Raw genomic sequence first — 22,529 nt, 5'->3', positions numbered from 1 at the left:
CCGGCTCACCAGGGGGCCCGGTACAACAGCTTAGCACAGACTTACCTGGGGCCCGCCGCTGGTCTCCGCTATTCTGTCTTCAGCCAGGCTGTCACCGTAACAGCCAGGCACCAGGATCCGATCGCAGCGGTGTAGGATTCATTCCCCCTGCGATCATGTGCTCTGCCTGTGACAGATCACATGATCGCAGGGGGAATGATTCCTCCACCCCTGCGATCAGATCCTGGTGCCTGGCTGTCACGGTGACAGCCAGGCTGAAGACAAAATAGCGGAGACCAGCGGCGGGCCCCAGGTAAGTATGTGTTGCTCATGGGGGGGGGCGCTCATGGGGGGGCCCGGGTGGCACGGGGGCCCATACTGGGCCCGATTTTTTCTGAAGGCGGCCCTGGTTGACCATATAAATGTTGATCATGCAACTGCCAGACATATGTATCACACCCAGCAAGGGGTAGTAACCAGGTGAAATTTCACACTTTATATGCTTCAGTGATTTTCTCAAACCTTTTCAGCTGGGGGGGGGGTAGTAGTTGTGAAGAGATCATAAGAAAAAGAGACTGAAAATGACCGTGAATGGATGTTAATGCTATAAATAGAAATGTAGGAGCAAAAGCGACTCAAAATCACATGTTAGAACTTATTTTTTGCATTCTTTCTTGAAATCCAGATCCAAAACCTTTAAGGATTTTGGGGCAAAACCAGAAACAAAATCAAAACATGATCCCTAAACAGACCAAAGGATTAGCAAAGAAAAATGAAGCTTCTGAATCTCAATTTCACCTAATGGCAGTTGAACATTTATGACATTCTTATAGTATATTCACACTTCCATTTCTAGGGTTATATCATTCTCATTCACACCACTTTGTAGAAATGGTTAATTATATCACACTTTGTGTCACCTAAGGTCATAAGATAGCAATCGGACTAGAAAGAAGATTTAAGTAGATATTAGCAGAAAGAGCTGTCAGTGTACAATACATTCTTCAACCTATTAATTTGTGAAAAATTAATTACATTTTAAAGAGAAACTATTTTACAAAATCAATATGCTCTTCGTGATTTAAAGTCTCATTATGTTCTGTCAGCTTTAGCTTAGGAAACATGATCATTATTAGCTATTATAAATTTTGGGGGTGTGCCGGGTATGCAAAGCCATGAAGTCATGAATCTTAGAGATATTAAGTTTTACCTTACATCAGTAAATGAGGCCATAAAATCACTGCCTAGCACAGAGGCAAATAAAACCAACTGCATGCATAATCTATCTATCAGTGCCAATATCACCATAAATCCAAACATTTTTAAGCACCATTTGGACATTAGAGTTTTAAATGCTGGATAGTTTATCTGACCTCCATAAATAATGTGTAACATTCCAAATCTATGCTAATAGTGTATACATAGAATATAATGCCAAATATAACTTTAAGTAACTTACTGTTAAAAAAAATTAAATAAACACATGCTAGTTAACATTTTAATAGGATAGTACATTTTTGTATATTTGCTGTGAGATGCAAATAGATTACAGTCCTTGTTCTATGGCTCTAAGCTTTTGTCATTATGAACACTATTGCCTTGTTAGTCGATGTTAACAATTATTAAAAAGTAAAAAAAATGATATGTACCCTGCGCCAATAGGAATGGCCTATCTCAAGCAGGGCTGAACTTTCCAAATGGACTACAGCTTTAAAATTTTCGTATGGTATATTTAGAATGATCTCATTTCTATTTTATAGAGATGGGCGGGTCCGGTTCTCCGAGAACCGAACCCACCCGAACTTTGGGTATCCGAGTACCGAGCTGAGCAGCTCGGTACTCTCCCGCCCATTCCGAATCCAAATCGAGGCCGAACGTCATTGTGACGTCGTCGGATCTCGGGGCTCGGTTCTCGCGATACTTCAACTTTATAAATACACGCCTCCACAGCAATCCATCGCCATTTGACAGAGGGAGAGAGCAGGGTGTAGTCATAGGCTAATTAGAGCAGGGACAGAGAATACAATATTGTTCTTGCAATTGCTCTAACCAAAATCGCTAGTGCAGAGAGGAGGATAGAGGTTTATTATTTTTTCTTCATATTTGGCACTCCCCAGCGCTTTTGGGGTGTCCCCCATAATTGTGCATAAATATTTCTGGCTGTCAAAAGTCATATCTGTCAGCAGTATCTACTAAATAATTTTTAGCACTCCTCAGTGCTTTTGGGGTGTCCTCCCTAATTGTGCATTAATATTTCTGGCTGTCAAAAGTCATATCTGTCAGCAGTATCTACTAAATAATTTTTAGCACTCCTCAGTGCTTTTGGGGTGTCCTCCCTAATTGTGCATTAATTTTTCTGGCTGTCAAAAGTCATATCTGTCAGCAGTATCTACTAAATAATTTTTAGCACTCCTCAGTGCTTTTGGGGTGTCCTCCCTAATTGTGCATTAATATTTCTGGCTGTCAAAAGTCATATCTGTCAGCAGTATCTACTAAATAATTTTAAGCACTCCTCAGTGCTTTTGGGGTGTCCTCCCTAATTGTGCATTAATATTTCTGGCTGTCAAAAGTCATATCTGTCAGCAGTATCTACTAAATAATTTTTAGCACTCCTCAGTGCTTTTGGGGTGTCCTCCCTAATTGTGCATTAATATTTCTGGCTGTCAAAAGTCATATCTGTCAGCAGTATCTACGAAATAATTTTTAGCACTCCTCAGTGCTTTTGGGGTGTCCTCCCTAATTGTGCATTAATATTTCTGGCTGTCAAAAGTCATATCTGTCAGCAGTATCTACTAAATAATTTTTAGCACTCCTCAGTGCTTTTGGGGTGTCCTCCCTAATTGTGCATTAATATTTCTGGCTGTCAAAAGTCATAACTGTCAGCAGTATCTACTAAATAATTTTTAGCACTCCTCAGTGCTTTTGGGGTGTCCTCCCTAATTGTGCATTAATATTTCTGGCTGTCAAAAGTTATAACTGTCAGCAGTATCTACTAAATAATTTTTAGCACTCCTTAGTGCTTTTGGGGTGTCCTCCTTAATTGTGCATTAATATTTCTGGCTGTCAAAAGTCATATCTGTCAGCAGTATCTACTAAATAATTTTTAGCACTCCTCGGTGCTTTTGGGGTGTCCTCCCTAATTGTGCATTAATATTTCTGGCTGTCAAAAGTCATATCTGTCAGCAGTATCTACTAAATAATTTTTAGCACTCCTCAGTGCTTTTGGGGTGTCCTCCCTAATTGTGCATTAATATTTCTGGCTGTCAAAAGTCATATCTGTCAGCAGTATCTACTAAATAATTTTTAGCACTCCCCAGTGGTTTGCGCTCAGAATGGATTCAAAGCAGTCCACATATGATCTGAATGAGCAACCAGGTTCTGTCACCAGTCCTGATGTTAGTGTTCCCAGTACATCATCTGGCCAAGGCGATGTCAAACAACAGAGTGTTTTCAAATTAGTGCAAAAAACAAAAACCAAAAAAAAATTTACTGTATTGAAGCGAAAAAGAAGTGTAACTGAGCAAAAGTTAAGTGACGATAAAAAAAAAATTGCAAGCATGCCATTCTACACACGCAGTGGCAAAGAAAGAATGAGGCCTTCACCTTTGGCTATTAGTGGCAGATCCCAAAAGTTACCCAGCCTACAATTGGTGCACAACTACTGTTACGCGTCAAAGCCGAGCTGCAAGATAACAGTGAGGCATTACAGGAGAATATTTGCTCTGATTCACAAATGACAACAATCCCTGTGGAGAGTCCATCCAACAGTGGGATGTCTAATCGTGAGCATTCTGCTGATGTGTGCCTTAATAGCCCGAGTGTAGCCGGTGATACCGAAATTGAGGATGCCACTTTGGAATTAGAAGAGGATGAGGGGGAGATTTGTGTAGGCGACGAGGGCGCTAATGATGATGTTGATGATTATGATGCAGACAGATACCAAATTGCCTTTCTCAATTTCTATTTATATTCTAGATTATATAACGGCTGAATAGTTTTCTATTTTACTCCTAGTGGAGAGAGGATCTGATGCAGACAGATACCAAACTGCCTTTGTCCATTTCAATTTATATTGTACAGTATATAACGGCTGAATTTATTAGTATTTTATACAAGTGGAGCGGGGCCTAGAGAGACAGAAACCAAACTGGCTTTCTCCATGTCAATTAATTTTGTACAGTCTATAACGGCTGGATTTTTTTGTATTTTATACAAGTGGAGGGGGGCCTAGAGAGACAGAAACCAAACTGTCTTTCTCCATGTCAATTAATATTGTACAGTCTATAATGGCTGAATTTTTTAGTATTTTATACAAGTGGAGGGGGGCCTAGAGAGACAGAAACCAAACTGGCTTTCTCCATGTCAATTAATATTGTACAGTCTATAATGGCTGAATTTTTTGGTATTTTATACAAGTGGAGGGGGGCCTTGAGAGACAGAAACCAAACTGGCTTTTTCCATTTCTTTACATATTTAACTATAAGTGTAGGGTGTAATATACATTCAAAGACGATGGCTGCATTGCCAATATGCATAGATGGAGAGGAAGACGGTCTGTTTTGTGTGTAGAATAGGCCTACCAACGAAGAATTAAACTGTTTTTTTGGATGATTTATTACCTCAACAATTAGATTACTTGTCTCTAAAACAGTTGGAGCACTAAATTGGGTTAATTTAGGCCCAAAAACATGGATTTTCCAAAAAAATAGCAAAACAAAACCAAACAAAACCAAACCAAAACCAAAACACGCAATGGCAGTTTTGCAAAACCAAAACCAAAACCAAAACACGACGGTAATCCAGATCCAAAACCGAATCCAAAACCAAAACACGGGGGTCAGTGACCATCTCTACTATTTTATGACAAGTGACGCCATAATAAATAATAATAATAATAATATTATTTAATTAATAATAATAATAATAAACAACCTTAAACTCAGATGATAGGGTTAAAGTCTGGTGCTTACCCATTTGGGGTTAAGTCCACTGCAGATTCCAGCCAATAGGATGTCCATGGGAGTGTTCCTAAGGATAGCATATTGCTCCTCCCAGGGCATGTTGGATCCTCTTATTCTGCAGGAAATCTATTGGAAGGCAGTTAGCAGGAACAGAATCAGTCTCTCATTGCATAAGTGTTGTGCTGTCGTTATATGTTTATTTTTCTTCTCCTTTCTAGCTGCATTAGTTGTCTTTATGTTATTCCATATTAGCTGTCTGTCCCTAGCTTACCTCTTCTGCCCCACTAATTTTCTGTCTATACTTTTCATTTCCTAATCCTGTTTTCCCTGCTTTCTTTCTTCCCCCTCTTTCTTTATTCTTTCTGCTCCCCTGTGTCCAAACCCCTCTTTTTCTTCTCCTCTCCTTCAACCCCAGTAACACCCCACCTCAGCAGAGTGCCTACCCTGCCCGTTATTCCGATGGCCCCCTTTCCCACCATGGGGTCCATCTTAGTTTCCAGTCCCCCATGGAGCTGCCCCCTAGTAGAGCTGCAACCCCCACCAGCCACCCTGCTGGCACCCGGCGGGGAGCTGAGGCTTCTACCCCCTCACTGCCTGAGGTGCCAGAACTCCATATGAGCTCTGTGCGATGCAGCTGTGCACGTGGTCTTGCAACCCTTCAAAGACAGCCGGCCACCGCACATGTCCGGCACTTGCGAGCTCTGGAGCGGGCAGCTGGCTCAACTCTGTATTGTAGTGCAGATGGGCTTATAAACCCTGCTGGTTAACAATACCAGACAAAATAGATATGAGGCAGTTTTCAGCTACATTAACAGCCACTCCTGGAGCAACAAAGTTGGGGGCAACCATACATACATGGGGTTGACTCCCTCCTCTCCTTCTCCCTCTACTGCTCCATCTGCCCACCCTTCCCAGGGCAAAGCAACCCCAACACCCTTTATAACCCTTTCACCTCTAGCAGATTGGCAGATATGCAGTTCTTACTCCACCGCACCCACTTCCCATACAAGCAGCTTTTCAACCCATCACCCATGTTATTTTCTCAAGATTCCAGTACCCCCACCACTATTGCAGCACTTTAATACCAGGCCCTTACCCAGTGCCCCTACCCTACCACCCTACCCCCGATCAGCTGGAATTCAATTGGTTTACGGGTCCTCCCCCTCCCACACTTAGCCCGACCCAGCAGCCACTTGGCCTTTCCCCCAGCTGTCTTTACTAGTACCCCCTGCCTGGCAAAGCGGGACTTCACATTCTCAGACGCATTGGTCCGCTCCTTATCCCAAACCCAATATTTGCAGGCTCCCGCTTTAAATCTGGAAATGTTACTAAATGTTACTGTGCACCCCTCATTACATTGTCCCCCTCATTACTTTCCCTCCCCTTACATGGTCCCCCTCATTACTGTAACACTCATTACTATGCGCCTCACTACTGTACCCCTCGTTACATCATACCCCATTACAATGTCCCCCCATTACAATGTCGTCCTCATTACTGTGCCCCTCATTACATTGTTCTCTTCATTATTGTGCCCCTCATTACATTGTCCCCCTCATTGCTACACCTCTCATTTGATGGTCCCTCTCATTACCGTGCCCCTCATTACATCGCCCCCTTCATTACTATACCACTCATTACATCGTCCACCTCATTATCTTGTCCCCCTCATTACTGTGCCCCTCATTACATTGCCCCCCCCTCATTATTGTGCCCCTTATTACATTGACCTCCTCATTAATGTGGCCCTCATTACATTGTACTCCTCATTCCCACTAGATAACCAGGGCGGACATAAATGGACTTTGGATGTCCAGCCTGGGGGCCACATGCCCAAATAGTCAAAATACATGAATGGAAACATGAATGTCCAGATGCATATTTGCACATATGCAAGCAGGCAACTTTTACAATCAACTCCAAATCACCACCCATGCATTTATTTAATTACAACATAGAGAAAATTTGAGCAACAATTTCCCTTTTTTTATTGGCATGTTGCCACTTTTAAATACCCATATTAAAAATGCATTTTAGTTTAATACTTGAATTTACTTTTTAAAATACTTACTAAAATAGATTGTTCTTCATTAACATAAACTATTGGACCTATTTTCTGAAATAATGAGTCTATATTTAAATAAAAAGAGACAGTACTTTAAGCTGCCAAATCCTATTACAAATTCAATCCTATTAAACTGTTCTTAGGTTTAAGCCTACTTTGGCGTTCTTGTCAGACTGCATGACCCTTTCCAAACTCCTACCTGTGTGGTCAAGGGACTTAGGGATAAATGTAAACTGCATGAGATTCTATAAATCTTAACACAGTCAGATATTAGTGCTTGTAAATCAGCACCTAAGCAAACACAATAGTTAAAGCTATCAATAGTCTTTTAATGAGACAGATCAAAAACAAATGAAAACAGCAGGAGTTTTCCATGTGTGAGGAAGGGGAGAAATAAGACAAAGTGTAACATGGAATAAAGACTATGGGTAAAACATTAAAACAAGCCAAAAGTAGTTGGCATCTTATTAAAATGTTGTTTTAACATATGGAGTCTGAGAGAAAAAAAGGTGAAAAATGTAACAGAAATATAGTGATATGCATGTTTAGGGATTTACAGCAAATGAAACCCAAGTGAGCACTGTTCAGATTCTAACAAATTGATTTAGTATTATGTAAAGCAGACAGATGTTATTATATTTTACTGCATTTGATTCTTCTTTTCAAGAGAAAGCTGTGAATTCATAGAATTCTTAGAATGTTCATACTATACTTTATCTATCTGGGTTTTGGGTCAGATAATAGATGTCAGTAATAAAATTTGCATATAGGCAAATGTTTTACAATTCACATTTATTTATGTATTTATTTATTTTAACCCTACATCTCTGTATTTCTGCAAATTCAAAGAATCAGGTACAATGTACCATAGAAATGCTTTAATTATAAAACAAACAGTTAATCTGAATTATACGTTAAATGTTAGGAAGATCTATTTTGGTTTTAAAAGAGACAGTTATGGTGTAGCAATAAAAAAATATTCTGATTTTGCTAAAAGCCAGGTTCAAGCTAGATTTAGCCTATTGCAGAATGAGGGACTCATTTAGAGATGAATGCAAGACGGCATAAAAAAACAAGCATTGTCGTACTGCGCATGCATAGCAAAATGCATGTGTATCTAGAGATGAGCGAATTGTAGAAGTGCAGCCACAAATATTTAATGACAATGGAAAAGAATGGAACGAAAAATGTATTTCATGACTGAGAAGAGTAACTTCAATTAAAATTAATGTACTACCTCATCTCATGTATTTATTCATAACAATTACACCGCGAATGTCATCACAATATTTAAAAAACAAACAAACTGAGAAATCTAAATTTACATGGGAAGGAAAGAAACCATGAATTGTGAACAATTTTACAAAAAGAGGAAGAAGGGAAAAACAGGCTTAATAAACTTTCAAAAATATTATATTGCCTTAAACCATCACAAACAATCTTATAATATCAAATAATAAAGCTATTTTTCATAAAAAAAAATTATGGCCTTCCTTTTTAATATAGATCCATGTAAAGTACCATCTCTCTAATAAATTAATTCATCACAAACTTATTACTTTCTATTTGGGACTACGCTACAAAAAGATACAAAGTATGTTCCGATCATTCAGAATTAGAGGCCTATTTATCAAACAATATCGCCCTGTTAAATCCCCGAAAAAAATGATTTTTCGGGGGTTAACCGCAAAAATGTAATTTACCATCATTGCATCGCAGTAGATATCATAGATATCTGCTGCTTTGTATCTCTATTAGTTTTACTGAACAGCCACCATAACAGTGTATGGGGAGTGCTCAGTAACTCTATTTATCAATAAAAGAAAATCACTTTTTTCCCATGTTAATGTTTACCAGCTGAAACTGGCGTACATTAACATAAATGAAAAATTTCACTGCTGTCAACTCTGCTACGAAGAGCAGAGCTGGACAGCGCATGTGTGGAGGAATCGTGTGATTCCTCCCTGTCGCATGAATCCACTTCATTTACTGCACTTTGGGAGCTATCCGATCGGCGCATGTGCACAGGGATTTAAAGCAACCAGGAATCCGCAAAAGAAATGCAAGTGAAGAGCCTGTGAAAAGTAATTATTACACTTTACAGGAACAGCTGTTTTTCGGAACGGCTGTTCCAGTGGATGTTTTTTGATAAATATTAAAGATCTTTCAATCCTTATCTATGCGATAAGGATTGAAAAGTATCTTTTATATTATGCGGTGCTTCATAAAGAGACCCCTTAATCCCTTTATGCAATGACCCTGCTTGCCCACTAGTCATTTTTCACAGATCATTTAAAGCTTAGATCTTGCATAATATATTTCTTCCAATTTTTACAAATAAGACACTTTTATAAATTTTGCAAATTCATTTATAAAATAATAAATTATACTACTCTAGAATCATATTGTCACCATGAGATTTCCTTTGAAGGCTTTATTTTATCAATATATGAGAGACAGATTTGGGAGACACCCTTGACTCAGAAGAATGGATTAAGATATACAAAAAATTGATTAAATATCAATTTGTTAAAAAAAAAATGCTATAAAATTTTCTTTTGATGGTATCTTATGCCAGTAAGAAATCACTCACAAAAATATAGATAAATATTGTAGACTGTACTGAGGAAGAGGAACCATGTCTCATATTTGGTAGGATTGTCAAACATCTAAAATATTCTGGATAAAAATATGAGCTCCAATTAAAGATATAATGAAAATGTATTTTCCTTTCTGTCCCTCATTCTCTAATTGTTTTCCCATACTGAGAGTCAATAAAATAAATATCATACTTATTAATCACTTTTACTATCTTCTTTCTTGAAAAAATATAACCCTGCCTCTATACTTAATTCCATAAAAAACTGAAATATTTATAACATGGAATTAAGAATGAGTATTATAAGAGATGATTGCGATAAATTCTTAGAAATGTATACTAACTTTGAGGCCACTTTACAGATATACCCTAAATGTAATCACTTTAAATTTTTCAAAATATATTTAATTTTTGATTAAATAACAATTATGTAGCAGATCCACCACTTTCTCTTTAAAGTTAAATTGTACGAGATGTCAGTAAAGTGTTTCTCAAACCTTTCAATTTACTGACAGTGTAACAGCCATCCGCTCTGCCAATTCTCTCCAGTTGACATTCCTGACTTTCTAAATCACCAACTGTATCTCTCCTACTGGGTTACAGAGCCCCTCACTTGGAGCTGTACTACACACATTTGAGTGCTCCAGAGCTTCTTCTTGATCAATAATCTCAGCAGTCAGATTTACTCAACATGACTCAGAGGGGTTAGGATCTATGGGGTACATGACTTCACCAGCAATACTTGAATTTACCCTTTCTATTTGGATTTCACATTCCACCAAGCCAAGTAGCAGGGCTTCAGGTATTTGTTTTGTTTTTTCCTGGGTACCTGAATCACTCTTTCATACTCTTGGGTTCCACAAAAACTTCTCGTACTTTCCCCTGGAGGCACAATCACACATCACAGGAGCATCGCTGTCATGCACTCCAGGAGGAGTAACATAGGGAAAACAACACTTTATTTGTGCAGTTGTAATGTCAGAAGTCAGAAATGATAAACTTCTTGTTCACACTCGACAATACACAGCATCTGAGATGTGCCTTATATCTAGATGGGTTTTTTTCTTTTTGAATAACTCTATATTCCAATAAATTTAAATTCCAAATATATGGAAACAAAAACATCTCAAGCCTCTGTGCAGTGCCCATTGCCTTACCATATTGCACTCTGTATTTACAGTAATAGATGTTACAATAGGCAAGTGCAAAAGGGCCTCTTGTCATTGTTTAACCACTCCTAAAAACAGTCAGTGCATAAACTAAATTTTCAACACATTTTACTCATAGTTCCCCCAACACAACTTCCTTACATTCTTTGGTAGCCTTTTGTTTTAAGAACATTATATATTAAATTTCATAACACAATTTTGGCATTTATAAAGGATGACATAACATGTGTTGCATAATTTCCTTATAATCTGCAGTATAAGGTGCATATCTATATCTATAAATAGCCATCTATACATGTTATTTGTTCATTAAACTTTGACTATTTTAATTAATATGGGGCGCTTGTTCTATAAATTTCTGATTCTGTATAAATCCACATGACCCGTGGTTTAGCCTTTTTGTATGGTTACTGATTAGTGGCTTCTTATATCCTTATAATTACTGTAGAGATAGAATATTCCTTTGTGGCACATAAACAATGGAAAAAGATATGAGCAAGATTATCTGACAAGTTGTAATGTTCTCTAAATATCAGTGTATCATTTTTGAATGTGAACAGATTTAGAAAAAAAAAACATGCAACGTTTCATCACAGGATCTGAAGTATCAATGCACAATCAAAAGAGAAGAATAATGAAATTGCTCAGAATATATCTATAAAGTCCCTGGTTGTATGGTCAGCATGGCACATGGACACAGCTCAAAAGTTTAATGTGGAGGCAGCTGTTACTGTTGGATGATGTCAGCCTATTCATTACACATTTGTTAGGACCGTGAGACTGCAGAATTCTATAAACAGGGAACTATCAATCAAGATCTTTTCCCTTTGACCATATTGGTTTATTCTGTAAAGCAGTGTTTCTCAACTCCAGTCCTCAGGACCCACTAACAGTGCAGCATTGTCAGGTGACCTACACTGTGTCAGTCAGTAATGAATACACCTGTGCTCCAGCAAGGAGATATGGAAAACATGTACTGCTAGGGGGTCCTGTGGACTGGAGTTGAGAAACAATGCTGTAAAGGGACAGTCAGAAGATATAATATGCTGACCAACTTTAATAACAAATCTTATTTTCATAATGCGCTTAATTTCATAAAGAATAGTGAAATTAATACCAGGTGGAAACAAATCAATTTTGTGATTTGAACACAAATTATTCATTCAAAATTAGAAATTACAAAATACCACAAGAACAGAAAGAGAAATATTTCAAACCACTACACAGAAAAAAATGTAATTCCAATAAAGATAAATACCATTACATGTTAGAAAAATATAGCATACATGATTATAGAAGATATACAAAATTACCTTAAAACACAATTGTCATTATTTACAGTGCGCTAAATGTCCAAGGCTAAGCACAAAAATCCTCTTGGGTGGTTGCTGCTATGGGCTTCGATTTGTGCACATGCGCTAAGTTTTGCACCACAGTGCATGGGTTTGCAGAGCATAATGATGGCATTTATGGATGAGAGGAAGTTCGTACAAGTCAATGTTAGCAGTTGGGTGGTACTTACAATGTTTAGAGTAGGTAAATACTTACGAGCCTAGTTTTGAAATTGGAATAAAAGTGTGACATGGTGTCAGGGCCGGATTTACCACTAGGCAACCTAGGTGTCACGGGCACTAGGAGTCTTGCCCAGGATTTCACCAGATGACTGGGCTTACCAGGGTAGTGAAGTTCACACAACGGTCCTCTGGTAGCAGGGTGACTAGCGGAACATATATCACAGCAGATGGAGAGAGAATGCCAATAAATAATAGGAAAGTCAGTGACTTGCATCAATCTTTGGTCAAGGAATCAGCGACTAGCTGATATAGTGGAAAGACAGATTTGAACACGGAGATCAGGATGGACGTGAGTAGATGCAGGGAGGTAGCAGGGAAGTCAGTGGTCTGCGTACAGCAAGTTGTACCACTGCTTATGGTGAAGAGACTTGTCCAGGTGCAGGTAGGTAGCGGGGAAGTCAGTGGTCTGCGTATAGCAAGTTGTACCACTGCTTAATAGGTGAGGATGTGTACAAGTGTTGATGAGTGGAAGCATACAAAGATAATAGGATGCAGACACTGAGAGCACAGAGGAACTTGATCCCAATAGGTATGCAGCGTATCCAACAAAGTCTATATAACGGTATGTGTGGCGCTGCTTGGTAGAGACTTGCTCAGCACAGATATGCAGGACAATAATGGATAGTCAATCACATTTATGTATATATCGACTGAGTAGTACGGTTAAGTCCAAACAGGTATGCAGCGTAACAATAACAGTCTATAGCGGGTATGGATACCGCTGCTGAGCGTGGAAACTTGTCCTAGCGGATATGCAGAGTAAACGTAGAAAGTCAATAACAGATAGGCATACCGATATTCAGTAGAACAGTCTGTCCACAGGGAGATGCAGGAACTGCAGAGACGCTGGACGGCAGAGACGAGTGTAGGAACCACAGGTGAGTAGATCAGAGTCCAGCTGAGGACACAGGCAGGAAACAGGAGACTGTAGCAAGTATGGAAACCAGCGATGAGTAGCACAGGGAATCCACAGGAACTGAAGACACTAGTAGTACACAGGAGATAGTAGCGGGTATGGAAACCAGCGATGAGTAGATCAGGAATCAGCAGGAAACTGAAGACACTAGTAGAACACAGGGGGCACCTTCAGAGACTCACAGGGTATGAGACTCCAAGATCAGGCAATGAGGTAATGCACACAGGTGCCTTAAAAAGGGAGTTGCCTGATCAACCAATTTGGATTAAAAGCAACAGTCACAAGAGTTCTTGGGAGCTGCGCATGCGCAGACCATTAGGATGGCGGACGGCCGCAGTTTAGGACAGGTGCCGGCAGGAAGGCTAGGGAGCCACGCACCAGCGCAGAGGCACTCACGGTCCGGTGAGTGACACTAGGCAATTGCCTAGGGCCCAGCAGTCCCCAGAGGGCCCTCCCAGGGCCAGAGGTGAGACCATCCTTTAAAACGGGCCGCTACTTATGTGCCAGTGCTATATGCTTGCCCCCCAGGCTAAAGTCTGCCAGCCAGCCCCTGAATAGGGGTATATGTTATGCTAAAAAAAAACTATAGTGCTATGGATTTTTTCAGGGAGGAGGCCCCAAACCAGTATCTTGCCTAGGGCCCCATGAGGTCTAAATCCGGCTCTGCATGGTGATGTTTTAAGTGATTAGGGGGTAAATGTATCAAGGTCTGATTTTTTCAGTGTTTTAAAATCACGGCAAATCATAGGCGATAACCCACGATTTTAGTCCCAAAGTTACCAGATGTATTAAACTGTGATTTTTACTCAGATCTTAACAATCGCTGGTCATCTCTGGCGATTTGCTGCAATGTCAAACACTCCTGTCTTTAGCTAACTCTCCTATGTTTTCTGCGTGTTTAGTAAACACATCACTGTTACACTGCCCTGCCTATACAGCCAGAGGTCACAGCAGCTGTCAAATGTGTAAAAATGGGTAAAAGTTAAAAAAAAAAAAAAAAGCGTGGGGTCCCCCTGTCCGAGCACTATTAACCCTAGTGCTGCCAACCTACTGCTGGTTACGTTAAAATCGGGGAAAATATTTGCGTGGGGTCCCCCTGATTTTCACTTAACCAGCACTACGCAAATCAGTCTGGGGTGGGTGGCACTATAGCAGGGGGACATGCGGCAGGGGTCCCTCTGTCATAGTGACAAACCAACCCCAGGCTGTTCAGCGCTGAGCTTGATTCCATAAGGAGTAGGGTCTGCCGATTAAAACGAGCGGGACCCCCCTCTAGGGACAACCAACCCAGTGCTGAAAGCACTAGGGCTCTTTCTACACCCCTGGGTGTAGGGTAATAATGATGAAAGTAATGTAAAAAAATAAACAGATGCCATTTTGTATAATGGAGCTACATGTTCCAGCCAACCCGGCCTGCCATAAACAGCGTGCGCATGCTGATGCTTGTATAACTGCAAGCACCAGCATACCCATGGCAGTCAGGGCATGTTGGCACTTGGAGAACCACAAGTGCCAACATGCCCTGACACCCAGGGCTGGCTGAGACCTGTAGTTCTACAAAAAATTGTTATGAAAACCACCACACCCTGTTTACAACCACATAATTTTAATAAAAATAATAAAACCCCAATAAAAACAATACACACCTTCATTATTACCACATATATTTATTAAAATAAGAAAACCCCCAAATACTGACCAAAATAAATTCTTCTTCTTTCGTCAGCAGCTTTTAATTCAAAAATGCTTGAAAACCAAGTCCAAAAGTATTTGTAGTTCCAAAGTCCTGCTTGTGAATGTCTTCTGTTCTTCTTGGACAAAAAGTCCCCCTAGATGCTTGCAGTGTTCAGCCAGAAGGGCCCCATATTTGTAATCCAATCCGGAACATGCTTGGTTAAAAAAAGAAAAAAAGGACAGACTCCGCAAGACAGCTTCTACAGTGTAGAAGCTCCGATATGCAATGAACTTAGCTCTTGCACAAGGTCTATTAATAGTATAAGTGATTTCCCACGCTGTTGTGGGAAATTAAAAGTGTTCTTTTTAAACTGTCTTGTGTTTATTCTCTGTACTGTAAAACTCCCTTTTTTCAATATGATCACTTTCTTAGAAATTATCATAATTTCTACTTACTCAAAACACATGTTCCTGATCAAGGTGGTGGCTTTCCACTCCTTTAGCAGTCACTTTTGACTAATGTGTTTAAATGAGCCTACTTTTGACAACCAAGCTTGAAAAATCAACCACAAATAGTCTTGTGTAATTAATAACAAACATATACAGTTATTTTTCAACAAATTCTTTAGTACATTCCAGTCTAAAATCAAATCTCAAAATTAAATTGATCATCTAACCATAGTTTTTTTTTTTATTATGAGATCTCAAAAGGGCTTTATTTCTCTTCACGACAAATGCCCCTGTATGAAATGAGAAACATTTGTACAGAAATATGCATGAAAGGAGAATTTTTCATAAATAACAAGTGACCAAATGAGGACTTTTTTTTGTATATGCCATAGCCAAAGTGCCATGTGCTCACTAGTCTCAAGAAGATGATACACCAGTAACTGAACCCAATAGTCAAAGAGTAACTATGCATATGGATGTGGATGTGGTGAACAAATGGACTTAAAAGCTGCTGCACCTAACTGCTTATGCCAAGCATTAACTCTATTATAGTATTTAGAACGCTTGCATGCTAACAAGGGAGGGCTGGCAAACTTCAGCCCAGGGGATGAGACTAAACTCAGCATCCTATTTTAAAGGGAAAAAAATTCAGTGACCCATAATTCGGTAAAACATAACTCCACTTTTGTGGCGCATTTTTCCCTTTAGGGTTCAATGTGCAAAACAGAAAATGAAATCCTATCTTACCTGTAAGCATTTTCTATATAAATTCTAATAAAGCACTTACCTGTAGCTATGGGCCATACAGAGCTCTTTTTCTACAGCTGACCCTGCTTTGAACTGAAGTAGCATAAAGAGAATCTCATGTTCCTCTGTTAACATCTGATGATGTCAGCAAGTTGGAGAAACTCCACAAAAGTGGAGCTAGTCTTTAATAAGTGCATCCATGCTTTTCCAGGAAACAGACAGCCCATAGGTCTACTTTATGGTAAATTCAAATATAATTACATGACGAATCCCACAATGAGACAGTTATTATGAAGTAAGATTTTCTACATTTGCCTAAGTACATCTCCAGTGACAAATACAAAGGGCAGCAAATAATCTGATCAGGGAGTTCAATGTTTTGATTACATAATTTCTAAGGTAATCAGTGCATTGACTGTGAGTTTAACCCTTTATGCAAATTTGATAATATATAATTTGTAAGTACATAGGTTCAGTTACCTGAAAGAATTCAGATTCATTAATAAGACATTATGGGCTAGATTTACTAAGCTGCGTTTTTGAAAAAGTTGGGATGTTGCCTATAGCATCCAATCAGATTCTAGCTGTCATTTTGTAGAAGGTGCTAAATAAATGAAAGCTAGAATCTGATTGGTTGCTATAGGCAACATCCCCACTTTTTCAAACCCGCAGCTTAGTGAATCTAGCCTTATATCTTTTATTATATGTATGGGTTTATGGTTCAACTAAAAGTAACAATTCTGATTCAGTAATTTCCACAAATTGGAGGGATTGCAGCTCATCCAAAGCCTTCCTTTTACAACCATTTCATGCAATAATGGTAATTATTTGATAGCTTTGCATCCTTTTCATGTGTATATATATATATATATATATATATATATATATGGTAGAACAGAGCATGTTAGTAAGGTGTGGTCTTAGTGCAGAAAATGCAGATGATGCAATTGGTAATATAGCATTTTCTGCCATTGATCACATTTTCTGGCTTTTCTTTGACCTGTCACGGGTATTTAAACACTTCATGGTGTAACATAATAACTATTATATTAGGATCAACTGGTTGCAAACGTTAGGTGTAGAACAAGATATAAATGTGGACATTTAGGTGTGCTATGATTGCACCGACTGCAGCAGAAATATAGTGATATAATTTTCTATTGGCATTAGTCCCCTTCCTATCACTATATATCTGTTTTCAATTGTCATTTCCTAAAACCAAAATGTGATTAGATAGCCCTGATATTTTCAACAGTTCAAGTGGAAAAAAACCCATATACTTTTCCCTCTATAGCTCATTAAGGACAACATTGCTAAACTCGAATACATAGATGGATATCTACCAACTTTTTCCAAAACAGTGTTGTGTTGTAAGGTATGTGTGTACAATGAGAAAATACTTAATGATAAGGCAAAGTATGTAAAAGCAAAAAAACAACTTTTTTATTTTCCATTTTCAAGAAACTAGTCATGTACTTCTTTTTCACAATGACCATTTACATGAATTATTTTCATAGAGTATAGATAGATAGATAGATAGATAGATAGATAGATAGATAGATAGATAGATAGATAGATAGATAGATCCATTCATGCATTATCGATATGTGGAGCAAGTAGCCCATATTGGGTTTCTGTTGCCAGCAGAATTCTTAATCTCTATGTAATGTTAATATCTCATGGGGCCTTAGGCAACATACTGGTTTATACCCTCTTAAATCCTCAATTTGACAATAAAACAAAGCATAAAATTAGTTACGATAATCCACTGGGCACTAGGAGGGAGCCTAGAGGATAATCCGGCTATGGTAGTAGGCAAATCTTTACTGTATAAACATTATGTTACTTTGCTCTCCAGGTGTTATGAAAATCAATTTAATTTCAGCTTCCAAAACTGAAGCAGAACTTTATGCATTGGATGAAAGGAAAAATGTGCAAGATGTTTTGTTATCTGTATGCAAAATCAGAAATTAGAACAGTAGTGAAGCGAAGTTATTCTAGTATACAGTCACTTGTACTCTACGTACAAATTATGTATGTAGAGTACAAGTGACTGGGATGAATGGGTTATTTATAAATTATTTACACATTGACTGTAGATAACAGTACATTGCTGTACATTTCAATTAGGAACCATATGCAAAAAAAATACTGTCACAAGCAATACCATGAAGAAAATGTCTAAAAAAAAATCCCCTGTAAAAATTAGTCAAAGGGATGGAATCATCAAACAAACAACAATATTTATGACAATTATTTGGAAGGCTCATAATCAGTAGGACAACAGTAGGATCAATAGCACTTATTCAAATATTGCATCCCAAAATTGGATGTAGTAATGATGAAAATTGTAACTCTGCCCTTTAAGTGATAAAGGTGCTGAGTATATTCTGAATAGATCTATAAAAAGGCTTAGATACTATATTTATTCATGTTATCATTGTTTTTATTTTTTTAAATTGTCTCTTACTGTCACTTTATCCAACAAGTTTTTACTCGAAAATTACTTTGCGGTTGAAGAGCTAATTGATGGACCGAACATCTTCAGCAAAAAAAAGTTTAAGCATGAGTACTTTAAGTTGCTTTTAAGCTTCATTCTTATATGCTGTTCTTTCCCCATATATAAAGGAGCTTATTGCAGTGTGGCAGATTTTTTTTTAAAATTAACTGAAATATTTAGAGCTATTCACATTCAACTACTGAAACATCTGTGAAAGTACAGTGCATAATTTTCATTTAATTCTTAGCCACAAGAAAATACATGGTCAAAATTCAAAATAAAATTGCGTCCAACAGAAATTACAAGCATTCAAAAAATATGTCAATGTATGAAACCATTCCCAAATGTGGTGTCATAACAATATGATTATCCACATAGTACAGGCGGTAGAGGGCAGTCTGCAAAAGCAAACAGATACCAGTACACAAATGACAGCTGAAGTTTTCCTTTTCAGTTTAATATATTGCAACTTGTGTTTCAGCTGCTCTGTAATGTCCCAATGTCTGTTTTTCCCCAAAAATATTTTTATGCAAATAAAGTACACATTTTTCGATCACAAAGAATCATTAGTCAGTGCCCACAACAGACCACTCCTTTTGCTTCCTCACCACCATAATCAGTCTGTAAGTCACAAAGCCTTCATGATTGCTGGGTAGCATGATTACACAGCAATATTTTCACAACATTTACCAAGTATTTGCCTTGTTTCATAATTCTACCCAGAGAAATCAAATTTGTTAAACTGCCTACTGTTGATGCCTCTTCTTCATTGCAATAAATCTCAATAACCATGTAAGACTTAACATTCTAATTCATAAGTAAATAAAGACATGGACAACAATTTAAATTTTGTCAACAAGCCAGAGTCTATTGAATTAAAGAGAAATGGTGGCGGCTAAAGCAAATTGTCAGATAACAAATAGCAAAACCAAACAGTGTATGGTCAACAGGCACTAACCACTTGGCCGGTGGTAAATCTGGCATCACAGTAGCTATATCCCTTCTGGGCTCACAATTGCGTGCCCACTCAAAGCAGGTAAAGGGGTCCCCTACAAAAAAGGACTAAGAGCCAGATTGCTTCGAAGGGGGCAGTGACTTGCGACCAATCAGTGATAGCACCATATGAATTGGCCACTGACTGCAATAGCTTTCCTGACTCCTGTGCTTCACTTGGGAGAGAGAGAAAAATGTTAAAACACTACATATAAATGCAGCAAAAGAAAAGCCCAGCAACCACTGGGGGAAGAATATATGGGTCGGCCAAGGCCCCTTCCCCTGTTGTATACTATTGGCTGGAAGATGTTAGAAGACTTCACCCCCAAATAGGTAAGTGAATGACTCATGCACAAACATTTGAGTTTAAGTGCATTCGACTTATGGCCTCTCTTGTCATAAACTGCCTACTGTTGATGACTCTTCTTCATTGCACAAAGCCTTGCTTACCGTTAAAAAATTAATACTTTAATCCATAAGTAAATAAAGACATGGACAACAAATTAAATTCTAGCACCAGGTCACAGTTTATTGAATTAAAGAGAAATGGTGGTGGCGAAAGCAAATTGCAAGTTAGCTAACACATAATAACAAAATCAAACAGTGAATGGTCCACATCCACTAACCACTGGTCCCAAGACATAGTCCTTTACGGTTGGCTGGTGCTAAAATTTTTGTCATAGTGACTACACCCCTTTTAGGGTCACAATGACGTGTTCAAACAAAGCATGTATTTCATTCTGCGGGTCCATTGAAGATCAAAGTGCAGTCGTTCTTAATGGTTTTTTGTTTTGCTGATCCTGATCCTGTGGAATATTTTGGGGTCATTATGACTGAAACAAGAAGATACTTTTCAAACTCATTTGGAATATGTTTTTGTGGTTTATATTTTTTGTGGACTACTCCGGGACCTGGAATGTGATTTTTTTTTGGACAGCAACAGGACCTTTGGAATATTATGGTTTTTTGTTATGCTTGGTTTCAAGCATTATTAGAGTAAAGGCTTACAAGATTGGATCGTTTACAGACATCAGATGGTAAGTATTTGGGTGGGGCACATATTTCCGTTTACAATAATTCCAACAATAATTAGACCGACGTAAAAATTCTGATTAGTATAAGGGCGACAAGGAGCAAGTAGAGACTTACCATATAACAGACAGACAACCTTCCCCCCACTCTTTTTACATGGCAGAGATAAATTGCAACTGTATAAAATGTCTGATGCGAATGTCGTCACTTACAATGGTCACAGTGAGTTTGCCAGTTTTAGTAACTTCTAATGTGATATAAAGATCTGGATATTCTTTTTAGGGATGTGCACCGGCCACTTTTGGTGTCTCGTGTTTTGTGTTTTGGGTTCGGATTTGCTTGATGTTTTGGGTTTGGATTTGTTTTGCAAAACACCTGTCGAAAGGTTTTGGTTCGGATTTAAGGTTTTGGATTCGGATTTATTTTGAAAAAAGCATAAAAAGTTCCAAAATCAAGTTTTTGAGCTTATTTTCACTCCTACGCTATTATTTACCTCAATAACATTCAATAGCAATCATTTCCACTAATTTCCAGTTTATTCTGAACACCCTCACACCTCACAATATTGTTTTTAGTCCAAAACGTTTCACCGAGGTATCTTTCTGGACTGCGTAGTGGAGTGGTCCCGGTACCCAATTTGGTACCGGGGCCACAATATATCACCCTCAACTGGTCTGAATTCCACCAAAAAAGTATCTGGACTGCGTAGTGGAGTGGTCCCCACAATATAATAAAAAATCCCTCAACTGGTCTGAATTCCACCAAAAAGTATCTGGACTGCGTAGTGGAGTGGTCCCCACAATATAATAAAAAAAACCTCAATTGTTCTGAATTTCACCAAACAAGTATTTGGACTGTGTAGTGGAGTGGTCCCCACATTATAATAAAAAATCCCTCAACTGGTCTGAATTCCACCAAAAAAGTATCTGGACTGCGTAGTGGAGTGGTCCCCACAATATAATAAAAAAAACCTCAACTGGTCTGAATTCCACCAAAAAAGTATCTGGACTGCGTAGTTGAGTGGTCCCCACAATATAATAAAAAAAAAAACAATTGTTCTGAATTCCACCAAACAAGTATCTGGACTGCGTAGTGAAGTGGCCCCGGTACCCAATTTGATATCGGGGCCACAATATAATAAAAAAAACCTCAATTGTTGTGAATTCCATCAAACAAGTATCTGGACTGTGTAGTAGAGTGGTCCCCACAATATAATAAAAAATCCCTCAACTGGTCTGAATTCCACCAAACAAGTATCTGGACTGAGTAGTGAAGTGGCCCCGGTACCCAATTTGGTACCGGGGCCACAATATAATAATAAAACCCTCAACTGGTCTGAATTCCAGTGCACAGATGGCGGACACCGGATGGACGTCTAAAACCAACATAGCAGTTAAGGGCGCAGTTCCTCTTTTTTGTGACTGCACAAACAATTAACGTAGTAATAGAAATGACAGTTTTGGGTTTTTTTAAATAACAGAAAGAAAGAAGGTAGTACTAGAAATGGCAGTTATTCGAATCCCCAGGAGAGTCTAAGTGGGGTGAGCCACAGAGAGATTATTTCCCTCAGTTTCTCTAACAGGTTGTCAGTGTTGTGCCTCTTCTTAAAACCTGTGTTACATAACTACACACACTCGGCAAAGCTTTTACAAATTATCAGCGGCACAGGAGAGTACCACTGGACTGTACTTTAATAGCAGTACCTATTATTTTTGGGTATAGCAACAGTGAATGATCGTAGTTAGACTTTTAAATAGCAGTACAAGCTAGATTTTTTAAAATTTTTATATATTAATATTTATAGTAATAATATAGTAATATTTTTTTCCAATTATTTTTGGAAATTTTTTTATTATTTTTTTTTTAATTA

This window comes from Mixophyes fleayi, chromosome 3, assembly GCF_038048845.1.
Source record: "Mixophyes fleayi isolate aMixFle1 chromosome 3, aMixFle1.hap1, whole genome shotgun sequence".
Taxonomy (NCBI): Eukaryota; Metazoa; Chordata; class Amphibia; order Anura; family Limnodynastidae; genus Mixophyes; species Mixophyes fleayi.
The sequence above is the reverse complement of the archived record's forward strand: the minus strand, read 5'-3'. Positions refer to the sequence as shown.